Below are 22324 nucleotides of genomic sequence, written 5' to 3'. Positions count from 1 at the left end.
GTAGACATCTTATGGAGATAATGTTACTATTGATACAGTCGTAAATAGTAATAGCACTTAGACTTGTAAACTGTGTCACAGTGCTTTCCAGCCCTCTCTTAATGGTTTACAGAGTCAGCAGATTGCCCCTAACAATCTTGGGTGCTCATTTTACTGATCATTCAAGGATGGAAGGCTGAGTCAACCTTGAGCCGGTGAGATTCGAACTCGTGGCTGCAGGCAGACTTTCCCTGTAATACTGCAATCTAACCACTGCACCACCCTGGCTCTTAAAGAGCAAAGTCTGCAAAGAGAAGTAAAACAACTGTGGTAAAGAAGGAAGAAATAGTACAAACAGTAATAAGCACCGTGCAATCCCAAAACAAGTGGACCAACACTTGAGCCCCATCAGCATGGGCAAAATCACTATTAGCTGATTGCAAAAGGCCACTTGCATTCTGTGAGGATACTTTTAATATGGTCAAATAACAACAACCGCCTACCCCAGGTCCATGGGAAGGACTCCATGCGTGTCTAAAAATGCCAAATCCAGGCAAAAATCCGGCTGACTCTGTGATGAGTCAAAATAATAATACATTACTTTTGGATACCATAAAGGGATGTGCAAATGTGAAGCAATATGAGTTGTATCAAAGAAAAAATGAAGTCTGGTCTCTGTGAAAAGAGAAATTCCTCAAGGAGTGTTTTGTTAAGCAATACAAGATCCTCTTTGTCAACCAGCCACAGCAGACACTGACTCATCTCTAAAGACTGGAGCACCTGGAAAGACAAAAACTCAGGTGCTGGGTAGGTAAAAAGGTGCCTTTCCGTTGTGGGGAAAATACATGGAGAGCGGAATCAAACATGAATATTCAGTTGTTTTCTTGCCTGCTCTGGTTTTATAGTCCTTTTGGTTATTCAGTTGCTCAGGGTGTTACTCCTTTGACTAATTTATGGACTCCTTGACTTACAACAGTTCATTTAATGACCATTCAAAACAGTGGTGGGTTTCCAACTTTTTTCCTACTGATTCTAAGAGTGGTTCTATGTGCGCGGGGGCGCAGGGCTCAAAGACTGACCTCTGTCCGAATGCTGGTGACCTGAGCTGTTTTTCAGCTCAGCTGAGGTGCGGCAATTTGCTCTGCCACACGAATCAGCTGAGCTAAAAAACAAGGGAATATAGGAGAGGTAACGGCGGGTGCGGGTGGGTGGAGCCCAGTCAGAGGTGGTATTTGCCGGTTCTCCAAACTAGTCTAAATTTCTGCTACCAGTTTGGTAGAACCGATCCGAACCAGCTGAATACCTCCTCTGGTTCAAAGTTACAACAGCACTGTAAAAAGTGACATGACAGTTTTTCACATTTATGACCATTGCAGCATCCTCATGGTCATGTGATCCAAAGTCAGATGCTTGGCAACCAGTTCATATTGATGACCATTGCTGTGTCCCAAGGTCATGGGATCACTTTTTGCAACCATCTGACAAGCAAAGTCAATGGAGAAGCCAGATTCAGTTAATAATTGTATTACCAAAATTGGGCTCAATTGTGGTCATAGCTCAAGGACTATCTATACTAGTTAATGCAACTTCTGAAAACTATTACATATTGATAAGAGCTACTTAGTGCAGAGGTCTCCAACCTTGGCCACTTTAAGACTTGTGGACTTCAACTCCCAGAGTTCCTAACCCAGCTGGCTGAGGAACTCTGGGAGTTGAAGTCCACAAGTCTTAAAGTGGCCAAGGTTGAAGATCTCTGACCTAGTGTATGCAGCCATTAGTAAGCCTCAGTGAATTCTATCGGAATTCCATGCAAAGGGGGAAACTTAAAAGAAGCATTGAGAGATTTATGTGTGAGTTTGGCTGGGTTTTGCATTTCCTACAATTGTAATTGTACGACCAAGAAAGGGACTGTGGTCCTTTTTAAAGGTAAAGATAGCATCGACACTGCTTTCAAGAGCATGCAAGGTATAGCAGTTAAAGTGTTGAACTGTGACCAGAAGCCCACTGAGGTGGGGTGACTTTGAGTCAGTCACTCTTGCAGCCAATTCTTGCTTGTTATTGTACCGAAAATAGAAGGCGGATCCTTATTTCATGTCCCCAAAAACATAAGAAAAATGGGGTATAAATTCCACCTAGGGAAGAGCTAATTGAAGAGTGGGAACTAAGGAAGGAAGGAAGGAAGGAAGAAAGAAAGGGAGGGAGGGAGGAAGGAAGGAAGGAAGGAAGGAAGGAAGGAAGGAAGGAAGGAAGGAAGGAAGGAAGGAAGGAAGGGGAAAGAGGGAAAGTGAAGAAAAGGAGAGGAGGAGAGGAGAAGAAAAGAGGTGAAGAGGAGAGAAGGAAAGAAGGAAAGAAAGAAGGGGAAAAAAAGAAAAAAAGAAAGGAGAAAGTTTTAAAAATTAACCCATTCTGTTTAAATATTTATTAAAGTTGTACACTGATAATTTCAATGAACTGACTCAGTAGTTTATAGCAAAAACATAAAACATCCATGTTAAGGAAAACTAAAACATCAGTGGGGACAGGCCTCAAACAATTACATCAGTAAAATCTCCACCTGCAGATGATTTCACTGTTTTAGAAAGCCTGGTTTGTTTTATAGTATAGATGTGACCTTGGAGAAACTAGGCTGCGGCATTTATAAAAAGATGTTTTAAGCCTAGGAAATGAAGGTACCTTTAAAAAGAAACTCGTACTGAGTCTGCCTTAACTCATGGGGATACAAGAGGGAGGGAGGGAAGGGGAAAATACAGCCAGTTTTTCAAGATTCAGTTTGGTTTACACCCGTGTTTCACAACCTCAGCAACTTATGTGTGGACTTCAATTCCCAGAATTCACCATCCAGCATGCTGGCACCAAAATGAACTCTGGTTTCTGTGGAAAGAGAAATTCCCTAAGGAGCATTTTGTTGTCCTTCTTTTTCAACCAGCCACAGGAGGCACCGACTCATCTTTAAAGTCTGTTGCACTTGGAAAGCCAAGAACTCAGATGTCACAGGTACAACAATGTGCACAACTGAGCATGGTGACTGAGGAATTCTGGGAATTGAAGTCCCCAGCTCAGTGTTGGCTGAAATTGAGAAACACTGGCCTACGCCATATCAATTCAGGTAGTCCTCGCCTTCCAACAGTTTATTTAATGACAGTTCAAAGTTATGACTTTGAAAAAAGTGACCTATGACCATTTTTCACACTTACAGCTATTGTAGTGTCCCTGAAGTCACGTGATCAAAATTCAGACCCTTGGCAACTGGCTCATATTTATGATGGTTGCGGTGTCCTGAGGTCATGTCTTATTTTTTTAAAAAAACAAGTTTTATTCAATTTTTCCAAAACAAAGAGAAATAAAAAAGCTCTTTTCGGTGTACAACATAACTCCACTTTTACATGCAAATATGACAATAATTATCTATTCATTTCCTACATTCAGCTTCTTATCTTATCCATTTTTAACTTAATTCTCCAAATTTTACATAAGAAAAGGAACAAACAAATTAATCCTGTTCACTAATATTACTTTCATTCTAAATATCTTCTCAGTTGATTTCAATTTATTTCAAATATTTCTTAAACATTAACGTTTCTTTTAAGCATGACCTTTTCCATAATACTCTTTTCTCATTTAAGTCACTAATAATTCCCATATATTCATACTTGTTAACTTTTAATTCTTTTACTTGTCAGGTTTGCAATTCCATCGCATATTCTTTCCATAAATTCTAGATTTATACAAGCTTTTACACACAAAATAAAACATGGATTTCCTCTCCCCTTTTACTAATTTGGGAGTGTCACCTCAGTGGTTTAAATATACCTTAATTCCCTCATCTTAATTCCCAATATACATTTATTTTAATTAGTTATAATAATAATTCCTTAAAAAAGAACTACATAACATTGTACTTTTCAGTCCGATTCTGCAATATATTTTCCTCTTTTACTTCCACAGAGTTTTATTTATAATACCAAAAGAAAAATAGCAGAAAGAAAAGCAATTAATCCATTTAGCTAGTCCTGGTCACTGATATTAATCTCATTTTAAAACATCCTTGCAATTCATTTCAATTATTTCAATATATATATATATATAAAACATTAACCTTTCTTGTAACAATAAAAATAAGAACATACATTCATCTATTCAAAAAAAAATCAGTGCCCTTCCCCCTCTCAATGGTCTATATTCCCTTATTGTCTAAATAACTTGTAATTGCAAATACATTCTTATTACTCCTCATATCAATGTGGAATCCCCTTTCTTAATTCATTAACCATTATCCCTATGTATTCTAAATAAACAATTTTTCCATTATTTCACAATTCCCATATTTCTTTCTTTCCTGTTCCTGTTCCTCATTACCTCTCTTCTCTTTTACTTTCCCAATCCTTTTCTCCCTCTGATTTATATCCCTCTCCCTCTTTATATCTTCCTTCCCCTTTTTATTTTTTTGCTGTTTCTTCCTGTCTTTCCCACTTTTACAGGTATTCCCCTTTTTAGTTACTTTTTGGAATCTCCTATTTTTAACCCCCCTTCTTTTCCTTCTTTGTTGTATTCTTTGCATTGATTGTCTATTTAAAATGGCTTCTTCTTGTTCTGACTCCTCCTTCTCTGAAGTTTCTTCTTCATGTTCTTCAATCGCCATTTCCATGGCTTTTAACACCAAGCAAAATGGTTCACCTCTTGCATCTAGTAGTTCTTTCATATTTTTAAGCATCATTTTTAATTCCCACAGAGATATCATCATTGCACACTCTTGTATCTTATAATTTTAAAATCCACAAAGCAGCTTCTCTTTTCTTTCTTCTTCTTCAGGCTTTCTGAATTCACAACTATACCAACACTGGGTTTATACCATAGTTACCAAATCAGTCCAACAGTTCATCTTTTCTTACTTTTTTTTTATTCTAGTTCAGCTTTCACTTTCTGGGGTACTTGTTTTGTTGTTTCAATATTTCCTTTTCATTGTATCAGATCAAGTTCATAGAGAAACAGAAGTTTTTTCTTTATATTATCCAGTTTAAATTATTGTCCGCAAGATGGCACTCTACGTTATATAAAATCCTCACCCTTTTTTTTCCCCTCTCCCTGTTTTAAGGCTTTCCGAGCCTTAATATTCCAAAACAATCAAGTCTCCAATTTGTATATTTCCCCCTTCTTTTTAATACTCTTAAATCCAGCTTTAGTTTATGCCTGTTTGTTGCCAATGTATTTTAATTCAATTTATTTAAGTTTCTTGTTCCGGCTTCTTCGTCTCCCGGTTCGAAGCCCCATTCAGCTGTCAAAGTTATTTTCTCTCTTTTTTCCCCCCTTCTCTTTTTAATTCCACCACTTTCTTTTCTTTCTTAAAAGTTCTTAAAGCATCAATCCTGGGGTACCTTTTATTTAGTTGTTGCGTCAAATTGTCCCAGTTCTTATGTTGTCCACCTCCTTCTCCACTCCTGCACAAATCTTAGTCCAGCTGAGTTGTCCTCTTCAGGATGGCCATTTTGGACCACTGCTCAGTCACCTTTGGGGGGGAAAATGCCAAGCCCAGAGGGGGGAGATGTGGCTCCCTCAACCTGGCTGGCAGCTTCCCCTTACTCCACCACCCCTCCGAAGCAGCTTCAGCCCCTAACCACAATGATTGGGGCTCTCCGGCGAAATAGCACGAGCCGAAGCAGCGGACAGTCACAGTCTCCAGTCCGTCAGCGAGAAGGGCTTAACCGCAACAAGTGTCTTATTTAACTACATACATTTTGGGCTCCATTGTGGTCATAAGTTGAGGACTAGCTATATAGTACTAATATACTGTATTAGTACTGCTTTACAAAGCCTTAGAAGAACCACACATGGAATACTGCATCCAGTTTTGGTCACCACAATATAAAAAAGATGTTGAGACTCTGGAAAGACTACAAAAAAGCACAACAAAGATGATTAGAGGGTTGGAGGCTAAGACATATGAAAAACAGTTGCCGAAATTGAGTATGTCTAATTAATGAAAAGAAGGACTGGGGAGACTTCCGGTGGCGTTTCCATCATGGACGGACTGAAGACCGCAATTGTGCGCTGCTTCAATCTGTGCTGTTTCCGTTAGAGTGCTCTGAATGGGGCCAGAACTACCCTGGAGGGGTGGGGAAGAAGGGGGAGTCCACCTGTCGAGTTGAGGGGAGCCACATCTCCTCTCCCTGGCTAGGTAAACCCTGAAGATGGACTGCAGCAGTGGCTAAATATGGTCACCCTGAAGATGGAGAGCTATCCGGGATAAAGATCATGCATGAGTGGTGAAGAAGTGGACAGTGTGGAGACCAAGAAAACCAGGCACAATATTTGAATATAAAGGTACCCTGGATTTAAAATTTTAAAAGATTTTTAAGAAAGGCTCTAAAAGCGGCAACCAGAGAGAGTGAAAAAGTATTGGACATAAATGAAAGGAGTTAAATTGAAAGAGGAAGTCAGAAGAAAATATTTGTTTAGATTGGACAACTATATGATTTTGGCACTAAAGAGGCATACTAAAAGCTAAACTTGAAAGAGCCGAAAAGAAATAATATTTAATAATTGGACTTATTGGATTATTGAAACTTAAAAGCCCTAAATAGGGAAAAGAAAGTGAAAAGAAAAGGTGGAATTTGGGCATAACAGAAAGCACCACCTAATGGTAAAGGAAAATTTCAGTAACTATTTTAAAAAGTGCTTGGTTCTCTTGAAATTGCAACTTGATACAAAATAAGAAGAACTTTGATACAATAATATAGAAACCCTGAAAAGTGAAATTAGAATATTATAAAGGAAGAAGAAAGAAGCAGGAACCCTAGGAACACTAGGTGACTTTGAAAAAATCCAAAACCCAACAGAAGGAATTTAATCAGAGGCGCTATTCAGCAGGTTCTGACCAGTTCTGGAGAACCGTTAGTGGAAATTTTGAGTAGTTCAAAGAACCAGCAAATACCACCTCTGACTGGTGATTTTACAGTATCTTTCCCCTGCCACGTCCACCAAGCCACGCTCACAGAACCGGTAGTAAAAAAATTTGAATCCCACCACTGCATTTAATAATAAAAACTTATGAACATTGGACTATTTTGACCCTGGAAAATTTAAACAGGATTTAACAGAAGTTGATTGCTAGAAGCTGGTTTAAATAAACTATTGGATAACTGGACCGACTTAAATATTGAGGAAAGATTAAAATTAAATTAAACTTGAAAGAGGTGCACAAAAATGGCAGAATTTGTTTGGAAATAAAATCAGACTTAAGAAGCATAAGGGAAATGATACATGAAAGAGCTGAATTATGCAATATTGCCTTACAAATATTAAAAATGGCGATATTGGAGAACAAAGAAGAACAAGGAGAGCCAGAAGGGGAGGGGCTGATAGAAGAAGAGGCAGCCCCAATGAACAAATGGAACAATGAAAGGGGTAAAAGGGATAAAAAGCATAGAAATTAAAACTTGGAGGTTTGAGGGGATAATTAAGGAGGTAATTGATTGGAAAGTCAAACAAAGAAAAAGGAAACAGCAGAAAAGGGAATTACAGAAGAAAGCTCAAAAGAGGGAAGGGAATAAAAATCAGAGTCATAAATGGAGGAGAAAAAGAAAGGGAAAGGGGAATAAGTGAAAGAACCAGAAAAGAAGGGGATATAGAAAGCCAAAAAAATTGAAAAGAAACTATATGGCTAGAAGACCTTGAGATAATGGGTATATAAAGAATAAGAAAGGGGATTCTGCAAGGTAATGTGTAGCAATGTACAAAAATATAGATTTTAAAAATGGAAAGTTTGGAAGTGATGCTTTTTCTTTTTTTAATTTGATTATTTCTTAAGAATTATTGTTAAATTTATATTATAGATATAACTGAAATAAATGTTAAAGTGGGAAACTATGATAAGAATGTTAATTAAACTTAATGAAATTAAGAATGCAGCTAAAACAAACTATGAGAATTGTACTTAAAAGATTGACACTAGTTTCTATAATTAGTTGAAAAGATTAATGTATTTGAAATAACACATCTAGAATATAAAGGAAAGAATACCATGTGGAATGTAGCCTAAAATGTATATGTGACATGTAGTACTTAGGAGATTATGGCTACTAACCTGGAAAGTGATAAATAAAAAATGATTATATTATGGTAATTTTTAATATGAGCTAAAAGGGAGTAAACTGAGTGATAAAAGGGTGGTACACTCAAATTGGCAATTAAGGGGGAAATGTTTGGAACTGCTTAAATTAAGATGGATTTTATTGAATAATGAAATAAGAGTATGTGATGAAATTGCAAATATGACAGATAAAAGCATAAAAGTATAATGAACATAGAATAAGATATACTTTTTTTTTAGATATTATATAAAGAAGATATGAGCACAATTAAAGAAAAATGGAATAAGCTAAGATATGAATTGAAAATGGATAAAATGAGTGTAAAGAATATAAGAATATTTGTGACAACTTACAGAAAATAGAAAATGTAATGATATGATAAGAAGTTGAATATAAAAAGATAATTATGCAATTAAGGTCATGTTTGTATGGAAATGTAAAAACCTAGAACCATATTGTTCACCAAAAGAGACGTTTGTAAAATAAAAAAAATAAAAAACCTTTTACAAAAAAAAGGACTAGGGGAGACATGATAGCAATGTTCCAGTATATGTGGGGCTGCCCCAAAGAAGAGGGGGTCAAGCTATTCTCCAAAGCACCCGAAGGCAGGACAAGAAGCAATGGGCAGAAATTGAACGAGGAGTGAAGCAACCTAGAACTGAGGAAAAATTTCCTAACAGGGAGAAAAATAACCAGTGGAATGGCTTGCCTTCAGAAGTTGTGGGTTCCCCATTGCTGGAGACTTTTAAGAAGAGATGGAACAGCCACTTTCTAAAATGGTTAGGGTCTCCTGCTTGAGCAGTGCATTGGACAGAAGACCCCCAAGGTCTCTGTTATTCTATGTTTTACATTTTAATAAAGTAGAATTCCAGCATTCAAGTGAAGTCTAGTCTACCTTGAAGAGTTGACTGATAGCATTCGATGTGATGGAGCTCATTCAGGAAGCAAACAGGAAAACTGACTGGAGGTTGAAGGGAAGGGATCCTGTGAATCCTGTGAGGGAAGGAGGAGAAATCCTATAAGATGGTGCAACAAAGAAGGACTGGGACTAAGACTGGGAGAGATGTGCAGGACGTAGGAGGCATCCAGTAATGAACTCATAAATACAGAAAAGAATAGATGAAGTACACATGATTCAGGAATTCTAGAAATGCACAGTGTATAGGGAATGATCGGAGGAGTTATAGGTCTTATAGTAGGAAAATGACTATGGTCAGACGGTCAGACAAGGAGACCAGGAATGGGATCTGATCGATATAACTACTGCTTCTGTCGCTCTGTGTCGCACGTGCATGCGCACGAGTCGCGCAAGTGCAACTTACGACCTGCTGAGCTGCCCAGACAGCTGAGCAGCACTGTGTGCAAGTGCGCAGTGGTTGGAAAAGCCCCTTTTTTTCCTGCTTTTTCAACCACAGCTGTGTTGCACAAAGCAGCTGTGGTTGAAAAAGCAGGAAATAAAGGTCAGGTAAGACCACGGGCGAGCAGGTGGGCCAAAACAGCAGCAGACATAGAACCAGTTTTATGTATGCTCTCTGTCTGCTGCTCTTCAGAACTACTGGTTCTACAGGGGTGGACAGAACCGGTAGAATCCCACCCCTGAAGGAGACCTGAAGTCATCGGTAGCTTCACATTTCAATAAACAAGCACATGCATTCAATTTTGCAGTTACAAAGATTGTTGGCGGTGCAAGTACAAAGACAGCTAGGGAAATGATTGAAGCCTGGGGAATGGGCACCTTGTCAGTCAACAGAAGAGCTGATTTATCACCAGCTTATCAGGCACTTAGAAGCTGAGGGCACTGCAATGACTCACTTAACAACTGTGGCAAGAAAAGTAATATGGGACAATGCTCACTTAACAAATGTACTCAGCAGCCTAAATTTTGGGCGTAATTGTGGTTGTAAGTCAGGGACTAGCTGTAGCTGAAAGGCTGTCATGAAGAAGAAGAGGCAGAATTCTTTGGAGTTGATCAAAAGAAGGATGAGAATAAATGTACTTAAATTATAAGGAAACAGAATTTACCCTAGTTGGATCTGAAGGACAATTTCCTAAGAACAAGATTTGTTCCATGATGGAACATCTGGTGATGGGTCTCCCGCACCCACCCCCAGACATGCTGAAGCAATGTCTTCATGGTCATAGTCAGGCATGCTGTTATAAAGTTAGAATAGACCAGTGGTTTTCAAACTTGGCAACTTTAGGGCCTATCAGCTTGAACTCTCCAAATTCCATAGCCAGCATGATGGTGGCGGGGGAAGTCGGGAATTTGAAGTCTACACCACTGCCAAGTTTGAAAAACACTAAATGTTTGTTAAGGTCTTTTTCAAACTTTTATATTCTTTGATTTCATGATAATGCAGGCATTTTTGTAGGGTGTGTAGCTTTTGTGAGCTGAGAACTGTACTTCATAAAACAGTGGTAGGATGAAGGGAAAAAAATATATATTTATTTTAGTTCCTTTACATAGAAGTTTAATTTAAATCCTATCTGATTAACACGACTATTCTGCAGTCAGGTGTTTAATGATTTCTCTCTTTCATAGATTAAAAACTGCAACTAAATACTTTTTAGATCTTTGGGGGAAGCAATCAAGACTTCTGGAGACTATCTGTTGCTTTGTATCACTTAATTAATGCATCCAACATGAAGAATCTACATAAGTATTGCTATATTTAACAACTTTTAAAATTGATATCTTTGAACACAACCAATTCATTTGCTTGTCTAAAGCAATACTGCTGTAAATTGAAATATTGCCCTTTTAAAAATATTTTCAAATTTCTACATATTTATAACATTATAACCACTTTTTTCCTTATGTTTTTCAATAGTGACACCTAGTGGCAATGTGGAATCTGTTGCAAGGAGTGTCACACAATGAGATCACTTTTTCATTTATTGCTCAACTTTATTTATTATTTGAAAAGACTGGAAGGGACTTTCCATGAGGCATTCACCATGTGACCGGACAATGAAAAGGTTTCAGTATTAATAATGAAGCTTCACTTTATTTGAAAGAGGAATATTGGAGGTTCTGTATGAGTGAATTTTGCAGAATGTTTATAAGCAGTTATTATTGTTAGTCTCATAGCCAAATCTTTAGACTGGATTTGGCATTTTTATCCACCTATCTAGCTCTTCTCAAGGAACTGGGGTCTTTGATGGTATTAGAAGTATTATTGTAGAATGATTTAGCCCATTAATTTTTTTTTTCCTGCTAGGTTGCCTCTTGCAGAATTTCTCCTAACATAAGAAAAGATTTTAAACTGGTATTCACCATGTTTCTTTAGAAAATATTCAATCTCGAACCATATTAGAGCCTTCACCTCTTTATTAAAAAGAGCATTGCAGTTGTTATTAAAAAGAAACTTAAGCTTTTCACATATTTATGCATATGTGTGGTATAACTAGTGCAATTATCAAGCAGGTCCGTTCAGATCTTGATCTTCTATGAACAAACATTAAAAGGAATCTGCATAAAACAGAGCCTGAATAAACTTGAAAATTTAGTATTGAAAACAATGCATCTGAAGAACTCACTAGGCACTTAATAGTAATGGCATGGTGAATACCTCATGGAAAGTCCCTTCCAGGCTTGTCAAATAAATAAAGTTATGTAATGAAATGTCTGCTACTATATATTTACATGAAAGAAGTGCTGAGGTTACAGAAAATATACATGTTACGTGAACGATGTATTCTGGGTCAGTAACCTATAATTAAGGAAATTCTCTTGACTGGATGATTATGGGTGTCCAGGATGACAACAATTAGAGGGAAAATAGTATATATTTTCAACAGGGTAAAGATAAGTAGATCTACAGTCAGTTGGTTATGCCTTTCAATAAACAATAATTTATTTAATGCAGTGTTCTTTGTTAAAAAGAGCATTGCATCTGTTATTAAAAAGAAATTTAAGCTTTTCACACATTCATGCATACTTATTTCAGTATATTTAATGTAGCATAGACAGTAATCTATAGACAAACAACTTGGTGCTCTCCAGATAATTTGAATTACAATTTCCAAATCCCTTGTCACTGGCCATGTTGGCTAAAGTGTATAATATTTAAAGCCCAAACATCTAGTAGTAGCCTTCCCGTAGTTCAGGATATTCACCAAATGTGTTAATTTCATATTTCAAGAATAATTTGCAATGCTGTCTGGAGATTTCTTAGAGTATCAGTTACTCTAGTCATCTCTTGTTTGGATTATTACCGTGCACTCTACTTGGGGCTACCCTTGAAGAGTATTCAGAAGCTACAGTGCAATACAAATGCATGGGCATTTCTGGAGGCCTAGAGTGACATGTGTAATACCACTGTTATGCAAGCTGCACTGGTTGCCAGTTTGCTTGTGGGTCCAATTTAAGGTGTTGGTTATCTCTCATAAATTTCCTTACATTTAATCTTTTTAATTGTTTTTATATTTATAATTGTTTTTATATCTTCATGATTTATTATATTGTAAGCTTCCTGGAGTCATCTCGAACCACAGGATAGGCAGCATATAAATTTAATCAATAAATAAATTGAAGTTTGCCTATCTGCAGGAGATCCAGTTGTTGGAGATAGTTGATAGGGAAACACCCATCCTCCCCAAATAGACACATAATCACTAGTCATTTTAAGGAAGGAAGAGAGGGAGGGAGAGGGAGGAAGGAAGGTGCAAAAGAAGTCAAAACATTTATGGCTCATAACTCTAACCCACTGAAAGTCTCATGATTGTGATGGACAAATGTGATGAATAAATAGACGACAAAGGATGATTCCTAAGTTTCAAAATGAATTCCTACCTAAAGTTGCAGGCATGTTTTTTTTTTAATGGGGTGGTGGGAGGTAGCAGAAAGCTGGGGAAGACAGAAAGAGTGGTGAGTACCAGACTTGTTGGACATCTTTTTAATGTCAGAGTACAGAGGAAATATTGCAACGTACAGTGAAGTACAAGGTTAACGAAGCAAGGATAAATCCTTTTGCTGGCGTTGTAAATGTTCTTATTCTATTACATGTAATTGTATTGATAGAAGAAAGTATCTGTAGCTCAGGGTTGAATTGTGAGGTCTTTGGTGCTTTCTGAGCTTGTTGGCTTTCTTGCAGATGTTCCATTACCAAACTAGGCAACATCATCAGAGCAATAATATAAGCGTATATTACATATAGTTATTGTGTCATATACTTTACAGAAGATAAAGGGAACATAAAACAAATCCCTGTAAAATAAAGGGATTTGTTTTCCAAAGTATGCTGTGCTTTGAATTTTTTAAAGAGTTGCTAGGAGTGCTATGTGCACATATTGCCCATGGGTTTGGAAGAAAAAAAAATTGCTTATGAAAATGAAGCTCTGAGATTCCTCTTTGTCTTGAGCTTTTTGTCTTCTGGCCTGGATTTTTTTTCTTGCTGAGTTTTCTATGGATCATCTTAGGATCTACAATCATATCAGAGGTATTCAGGACAAAAATGTAGATCAAAAGTGTCATCCAACTAAGACAGATGCCAGAAGAAAAAGGAATCTTTAATAATCCCTTATGTGTTTGTTTTCAGAAGTTTCATTTCTCTATTAGCAATATATAATGTATAACAATAGAATAGCATTTAGGCTTATATACTGTCTTTATTGCTCCTCAAAATCAGGGCCCTCATTTTACTGACCTCCGAAGGCTGGAAGGCTGAGTCAACCCTGAGTCCTGTCAAGATTGAATTCCAAGCTGTCAGCAGACTCTGCCTGCAATATTAAACTTTAACTACTGTACCACCAGGGTCAAAGATGGAAACAGAGATAAAGTTTTGCATTTATGTTACTTACATTATTAATTCTTTCATACATTTATAACTTTCAGTTTTTGCACAAAATAGAGACTAAATAGTGTGGCTAATGAAGTATATAGAAAATATGGTCAACACAGTCAAAGGATCCTTCCTAGAATCCACTCAGCAATACAAATACTGAAATGAAACCCACAAAAACAGAGCAAAAGAAAATAAGAAAAAAAACCTAATCAAAATGTAAGAGACCAGAGCCATATTTATTTTAACTTATTTATGGCCTAAATCAGCGAAGAGAGTGAGATTGGTGAGTTTTCTTGATATAGTACATTCCATAAGATGGACATTTCTTCTGGAATAGCACATTGTGCTATGGCAGGTGGAGCTCAACAGAGAGATAACAACTAAAAGATACAAAAATTTGCTGCTATCTATTGTGTTAGAGTTAGGGCTTTTCTTGGACAGTCACCGGAGGTCACATAACAGAAGGCAAGCTCCCCCCCCCAATTATTTTGGGTTTTAAAATTGATGATGAGGATGTTGAACTGGATTTGGAAGTACTGATGGAAATGGATGCATCACGTTACATACAGTAGCATTATAACTAAAAACAAATACCCAAGTATCTGTTAGGAATTCCTTTAGAGCTAAAAAAAATGTTAACAGATAATCAGAGTTGGAAGGGACCTTGTAGGTCATCTAGTCCAACCCCCTGCCCAAGCAGGAGACCCTACACCATTTCTGACAAATGGCAGCCCAATCTCTTCTTGAAAGTCTCAAGTGATTACGCCGCCGCCACAACTTCCGAGGGCAAGCTGTTCCATGTTTGAAAATAGCCTCATAGAACTTATATAGAACTTATATTTAAATAAAATCTTTTGAGATTCCCTCAGAACATATGTAACTATGACAAGATTGGCCTTTTCCACAAGATGAAGAATTACGTTGCATTACTGATATTCTTTGATAAGCACATATGGTCTTCACGTTTTCTCCTGGCCTGTACTGGATGATGTACTTGGTGCTTTCCTGAAGTTCTTAACTGTCTGATATTTGAGGAGGGAAAGTCCCTAACTTTCCTATCCTTATTTGTCCTCCTCCTCCTCTGAGAGTAAGATGTGGTAATTGAGGTATTTAGAAGTCATTTCTCCCCTTTTGAAATTTGTTATCTTAATATTTTCTTAGTTCAGGCAGGAAGGGAATAAAGATCAAATGGATGAAAGCTACATCGGAACCTTTTTCTGTGCAACTGGTGGTTAGCGTGGTATCTCAGACTGGACTTTCTGCTTCAAAGAGTTTCAAAAAAAAAACAAGCTTTCTTTTTTTGGCGAACAAAGCCTTTCATAATTTAAATTCCTTCATGATTAAAGGGATAGTTTGTTGTTACAAGTGTGTATGATGGAATCTTTTCGGATAATCCTGAAGAGGGGCATGCATTTCAACTAAAAATTTACCAACTTGTTCTTGTAAAGTGACATTGGGAAACCTCATAAAAGCAATGGGGAAACATCAATTTACATTATGTTCTCTTTTTATTGGGGGAACATAACTTTCATATGACTCCTCACAATAATAACATAGCAACATACAATGTAAAGCATGAGCCTGTGGCATTCTTCCTCTGGGTTCATTAAAATTGTTCTTGCAAAATAATAACAACAACAACAACAACAACAATTAAGCAAGAAAGAGAGGGCATGAGTTAAAAAGGGTATGTAGAGACTGAGAATATTTTAGCAACAAATCTAGCTTGAATTTTTCATAATATTACTATTCATTGCTTATTTGTATTGTTTTTCTGCTCTGAAAGGATGTTGGGTTAGAAGAAGAATTATTTCTTTTATACAACAAAGAAATCTACAGTGTACAGGTAGCCCTCAACTTACCACAGTTCATTTAGTGACCATTTAAAGTTACAACGGCACTGAAAAAAGTGACTTATGACCATTTTTCACACTTATGACCATTGCAGCCTCCCCAGGGTCATGTGATCAAAATTCAGATGCTTGGCAACTGACTCATATTTATGACAGTTGCAGTGTCCCGGGGGGGGGGGGAATCATGTGATCCCATTTTGCGACCTTCTGACAAACACAGTTCATGAGTAAGCCAGATTCCTTTAACAATCATGTTACTAACTTAACAACTGATTCACTTAACAAATGTGGCAAGAAAGGTAGTGAAAAGAAAACTCACTTAACATATGTTTTACTTAGTAACCAAAATTTTGGGCTCAACTGTGGTCATAAGTCGAGGACTACCTGTATTCTATAAAATGGCATCTGCATATATGCTTTGTTAGACTAGAATCCAGTAGATGTCTACTTAACGGGATTCTAGCCTGTGGAAGTTTAGTTGAAAACAATTCCTGGTTAAATCTACATAATACACTGTAGATTTTCCTCCAACATGTCAATATGGCTACCTTTCTGATAGTTCTTTTAAGGCCAGTTTTTAAACAATGGCCTCAAAGACTAATAAGGAAAACACATTATGTGCATCAATATATTATAACCTAATAAAATAATCTAAAAATATTCAGATGATAGTAGCAGTGCTATTAATCATACGCTTGAACGCTAAAGGTTTATTTTGATTCCAGAATCCTATAGTAGTAGGGAACTGTCATCCGAGATATTTGAAATTCAGCAAAATAGTAGATATATTACCAGCATGTCACACATGCCTGTGGAAGAACTGAAATGAAGCAGTATTGTGATAAAAGACATGGAAAGCAAAGCAGTTTAGGCCATGTTCGTATCTCTCAAAAAAAATACTGTATTATGTCAGACCAGATATAGTGTAGAAATTTCTCTCTCTCACTGACTTCAACAGGAAAACAAATACGTAAATCACATCAACAAGTTTTCCCAGGATAAGAACGTAAGATAGATACCCTCATTCGCGAATATAAGATCTTTTGTAACTCAGCATACCCAGTCTAAGTTGGGATATGGTCACAAAATGTTGGTTGGGAATGCTGAGTTGTAGATGACACACATTTAAAAGACCCCCAATTAAGGAGGGATGCTCTTATTTAAATATAGTACCTGCCAGACTTCTTGCAGGGCACAGCAATAATTCTAGGTTGCCCTCTATTGGAGAACATGCTTACAGCAAAATCAGGTGACTAGGACAGCTTAATGTCCTTCATGAAGAAATAGAGATTTGACTATGATTCACCTCAGGCTCGGTCCAAAAATCTAACTAAATCCAAGCCAGGCTTCTTACCTTCTATAATCTATAGTGCAGATGTGGCAGAAACAGAAGCTGAAAGACATGTAGCTTGCCAAAAACCTCTAATAAGTTAAAAATGAGTTTAAATTATTTCAACTAGCAGGGACTTCCTGTTTCATAGGTCATGATGTTTGCCCAGGGAGAAGTAGAGTCCAGTGGGGCTTACTCCTAAGCCAAATCTGGCCCTAGGTTCTGCTTCAGTTTAACTTCCCAATAAGCAACTGAGTTAGAAGATCATTTAAAAGCAGTTTATTAGGGTACCCTGATAAAGTGGGGTCTCTCTATGAAAAAAGGGGAGAGAGAACCCTTGTTTCACTCCTTTTTATACTTAACACAACAAAGAAAATGCAAGAGGAAAGGTGATTGGACAGAATACAGGTAACTTCCCCTTTGCATAGGCAATCAGTCACACATAGCCAAACATGTTACATATTTGCATCCTGTAATATCACACATGTTCATTAAAATGTGGTCTGACATCAAAAGAAGGGCAATTGTAAGGGAAAAGGTTGTTTAGATTTTATGAAAGAGATAAGCCAGAGCCTAATTTGTACTAATTTGAACTTTTTCTTATCTGAAGCTAGTCTCCAGCTTGTTTATCAGTTTAGGAACATTAAAAGCTAATAAATCTGAACATCTCTTTAAAAGAAAGAATATAAATAGATTAAAATACAAAATAACTGTGTTAGTTAACCAATTACAAAACCCATGTCATTTGCATTGAAAATAAGTTGCGGCATTGATGGCAAATGTTTCAAAGTAAGCATGGGAAAACCTCTGTGCTTAGAGCATTTCACTACTTACTTAACAACAATTTTAAAAAGCCAATGGAAATATTTGTTCTTAATGCTTCTAGCATAGCAAATGTTAAAGCTGATAGGAATTTTTTTTGGGGGGAAAGGAGCACTAGATGGTGCCAGTGAGCCTTTCACAAATTTGCAGAAAACCTGCAACAGGGAGTGTGTCTGACGGAGTTTTATAAATAATTCTTTTAATTTGAAAATTGCTCCCATATGGTAATCATTTAATTACAATTTTTCTAATTAACAGGATATTAATATACTGTCCAGTTTGTGAATGTATGGATTCCTCTCCTCTTTTTGTTTTTTCCCTACATAAAAACAATATGTCTTGAGTATTCTGATGAAACTATGGATCAAGACTTAACCGTTCTCTATGCTGCCTGGGGCAGATGACCGGTTTAGCAACATCTGGTGGTCCACAGTTCTTCTATTTCTTTTGCATGTTGCAAAAACCCAACCTGACTGCAACAATTCTAGGCCAGATGTTCCACATTCCAAATAGGTTTAGCCGAGCTCCTGTACCTGTGTCTTGTTATAATCAGAGTGATATTTGCAAAACAATTTAAAAAGGCAATAAAAGCATCCTTTTCCTGACTCCTGTATGGGTGATTATGGAGAAAAGGATCAGGGTCCGTGCTTTAAGTCCTTTGGCATCTTATTTATTTTCTACTATCATGATTTTTTTGAGACAAATCTATCTATCTATATAAAAGCCAAGTACCACTCACTCATCACGAAATCTCCAGAACCGTAAAGTGTGCAAACATATTTTCCTCTTGGCTTCTAGGTGCTCGCTAAGAAAGGATTTTTCTAAATGACCGTCAAATTATTACTATTTCTTAAAACAGTAATTAACACGCTCTGATGCTAAGGAGTTAGACATTCTACTCCCCCGACCACCTGAAAAGAACTCTGTCCCAACTGCCAGTTGCCTCACATTCCGTTACCTCAGTTCAAACTGGCAGACATTCCACTCTTTCACTCAGGAGCGGTCTGGAGTTCCGTACAGTACTAAATGTCGATACCTCACCAAAATGTCTACACCTTTCACCTGTGGAACTGCTTCCAGACTCAAGGTGGCGGGAGTGATATTCCCTTATGTGTTTCAATCACCAACCACTACTGAGCCAATGGATTGTGAACCAGATTTCTTCTGCATAGCCGGATCACATAGTGTCGTCCGAGGCACGGGTATCCAGCTAGTGATTCTATAACACTAGAGAAAACATATTCATACACACTTTAAAATATAGGGAAAGTAGAGATATTCAGAGACCTCTGCGTTAAGTCACCCTGACTTGATGCCAGATCTGGAATGAAAGGGAACTTTACTCTCCCATAGAATAGAATAGAATTCTTTATTGGCCAAGTGTGATTGGACATAGAAAAACAAAAACGGTTATTCAGCAGAATGAATAAATATTGATATGAAAACTATTTTAGGGGAAGAAACATATGTCATAGGAGTTTTCACTTAATTTCATTTAAGATTTTTCAAAATTGCTTATAATATTAAGCTATGACAGATTCAGTCAAAATAGGCAGTAATAGTAACCCCTTGTTCTGTACCTGTGTTGCTGATGGTTAGAGCTTGGGAAGGAAGTGTAAGAGATACACTCTTGCTCCTAAAACTTCTGGTCAGATCTGGGCATCCCCAGGGGAGCAGAGGGAAGCAAATTAGATGCATGTGAGATGTCACCACACAAATGTGACTACATCAGTTGTCAGAACCCAAGTCTATAGGGTCAGCAAGTGCCTAATGCCATCGCTACATGGAAGTCATCACTTTGCAGTATTTCTCAGTTGTTCTCAATATATGTACACTGTGAGCTTATGCACTGGATACAAATTCTTAGTGCGTTCAATTACACTTGGCCAATAAAGAATTCTATTCTGTTCTGTTCTGTTCTGTTCAATCCTATTTCTGGCAGATGCCACTGAGTCATTAAATCCAATATAATAGCCACTCCCACTTGTTGTGCTTTATGTTAATGAAACATAAAATTCTTTTGATTTTGCAGCAGTGCTAAACAATCTGGGGAGCAGAAATGGAGCATGAAGGGGTCTTAGAACTGAAGCAAGTCAGTTCAAATTCTTCTGTTTCATCTGAGTGGCTAAAAACTGGCCCTGCTCTGTACTGCATTTTGGACTTCAGTCAAAACTATGACTCTAATTAAAAACATATGTTAGCTTCAATCTTTAAAATAATTTTTTTTATTACATTTCTCATCTACTCTTTAATTTCTAGACTCCAATGATATTTATAACAAAAATGTAAATATAGTGTAACCAATACAAACTTACAAACACAAACAAAGCAACTGTGCAGAAAACCCAGTGGTGAAATCAAGTGATACAACTTCAAATAGCGTGCTGTGGTGTGCTTTAAAAATTGACAATTTTTCTGGTACCCTCTCCAGAAAAAGATTGCTTTAGATCTGCCAGCTCATACCACAATGACAGTTGTAATTAACAGGATGTGGTTTCTGAGATCTGTGATTATCTCTGCTTTCCCTGTATTGGGTGGTGGTTAATTTCTAAAAATGATGTTCAGCCTCATTCTCTTTGTTCAGAAATTTCACCTTTGATCAGTTTGGTCTAGTGGTTAGGGCACCAGGCTAGAAAATGTAAAACCATGACTTCAGGTGTCACCTTAGCCATGAAAGCCAGGTGGGTGACTTTGGGCCAACTACCCTCTCTCAGCCCAACTCATCTCACAGGGTTGTTGTTGGAGGGAAAATAGAAGGAAGAAGATGTGTCAGATATGTCTGCTGCCTTGAGTTATTTATAAAAAAATAATAAAGGTGAGATACAAATAAACAAATTAAAAAAATGAGTTGTGCCAATTCAGCAACAATGACTCACACTTTCCTCATGTGTACAAGCTAATTACTGTATTTCACACATTTCACACACATACTGAAAAAAAAATAGTTTCATGATTTTTTTTGAAAGATATTGCACAGATGCATTTTGTTCACAAAGCAATGGGAAAATGAGATTAATTAATCAAAAAACAAACTTTTCCACTCAACCCTGATTTAATTGAGGAGAGATGGAGGGCAATAAATAGCAGAGCCTTCTCTGTCATCGCCCGCTGAATTAGTACGTTTCCTATTTTTGATAGATTACAGATGCCAGAACACCTGACACCTTGTAACCAGCCAAAATGAATCAAGTTTAGCCTTCTTTAATTGTAATTTTGATGATGGTCTTTAGAAGGCTATTTCCAAAACTGTTGCATGGTTCTTTATACAATGCAAGCCAAAATAGACTTCATAAGAAGTGAGCGTATGGAATCCAGGAGCCTTTAACATCTGTTAGCATGCCTAGAATTTTATTAAGATGGGCTTAGCTTGCTGAGTCCTGTCTAACCAGCACCTGGTAGTTTAGGAGGCATTTGTCATATGCAGGAAACCCAGTTTAGCTTTCCTGTTTGTCCTTGCCAATAAAGCTTAGCACAATTGCTCCAGGGACTCACTTTCTGCTAGTTAAGGTAAGCTTAGAAAAAGGAAGCACAAGATATACTTACTACTACTACTACTTCTACTACTACTATTACTACTATTAAGAACAACAACAACAACAACAATCGCACAAACTGATTACAAAGCTAGACATGACTGAGTTGCTAAATTAATTCACTGGTCATTATGTAAAAAATACGCCTTACCTGTATCCAAAAAGTCATGTGAACATAAAGTGGAAAAAGTTGTCAAATATGAGAAGGTGGGACTTTTGTGGGACTTGTGGGACTTTTGAATGCAGACAGATCATCATTTGGAACACAACAATATCACACAGTAATATCACGGTTACTGACCAGGAGACGCCAGAGTCAAAGAAAAAGAACTGGAAAAAAAATCACAAAATATCGCGACCTGGCTATTGAAACTTCACAGTTATGGATGAAACATATAACAGTGACATCCATTGTCATCGGGACACTTGGTACCATGTCCAAGAATTTTACAAAACACATCAAGAAATTGCAGCTTCCTGCAATAACACTAGCAGAACTGCAAAAAACTGCACTACTCGGAACATGGTATATTTTAAGAAGATACTTGGTTGATACCTAGGATGCTGGCAGCAACCCGTATCAACCAAGAGCACCAATCAATAACATTTGTGATACATTTTTAAATGTTCAGTTGACTGAGTTTCATGTTTAATGAATAAAAGAGATATAAAAATTAAAAAAAAAACACATTTTGATTCTGACCCAGAGATGGGCAAGAGGAACATAGCTTGTTTCTAATGGTGGTATGATTTCTCTGATGTTAGATATTTTTTTTATAGCTAAGTCTGTCAAATGGTTGTTTTTAATGGTATTGGAAGTGGCCTTGGAAAACAAATCTCAGAAGTGGTGATATATAAACATTCCCCATCCAGAAATGAAACTTAACTTGGCTAATTTCCCTAAGGTTGCTTGTGTATGTAAATGAATGTAAAT

General features: G+C 37.1%; 1 long non-coding RNA gene across 1 annotated transcript in view; it reads left to right on the top strand.

Annotated features, from left to right (window-relative positions):
* LOC148127264 (uncharacterized) overlaps positions 1-22059 on the top strand; it is an 80041-nt gene extending 57982 nt beyond the window's left edge. Inside the window, exon 3 of the long non-coding RNA XR_015742145.1 lies at positions 19890-22059. This is a non-coding gene — a long non-coding RNA (uncharacterized LOC148127264). The remainder of the gene's footprint in view (positions 1-19889) is intronic.
* Positions 22060-22324: the final 265 nt, after the last annotated feature.

Source organism: Pseudonaja textilis, chromosome 2 (assembly GCF_049901715.1).
Source record: "Pseudonaja textilis isolate UNSWEBS1 chromosome 2, rPseTex1.2, whole genome shotgun sequence".
Lineage (NCBI taxonomy): Eukaryota > Metazoa > Chordata > Lepidosauria > Squamata > Elapidae > Pseudonaja > Pseudonaja textilis.
The sequence above is the reverse complement of the archived record's forward strand: the minus strand, read 5'-3'. Positions and strand labels throughout refer to the sequence as shown.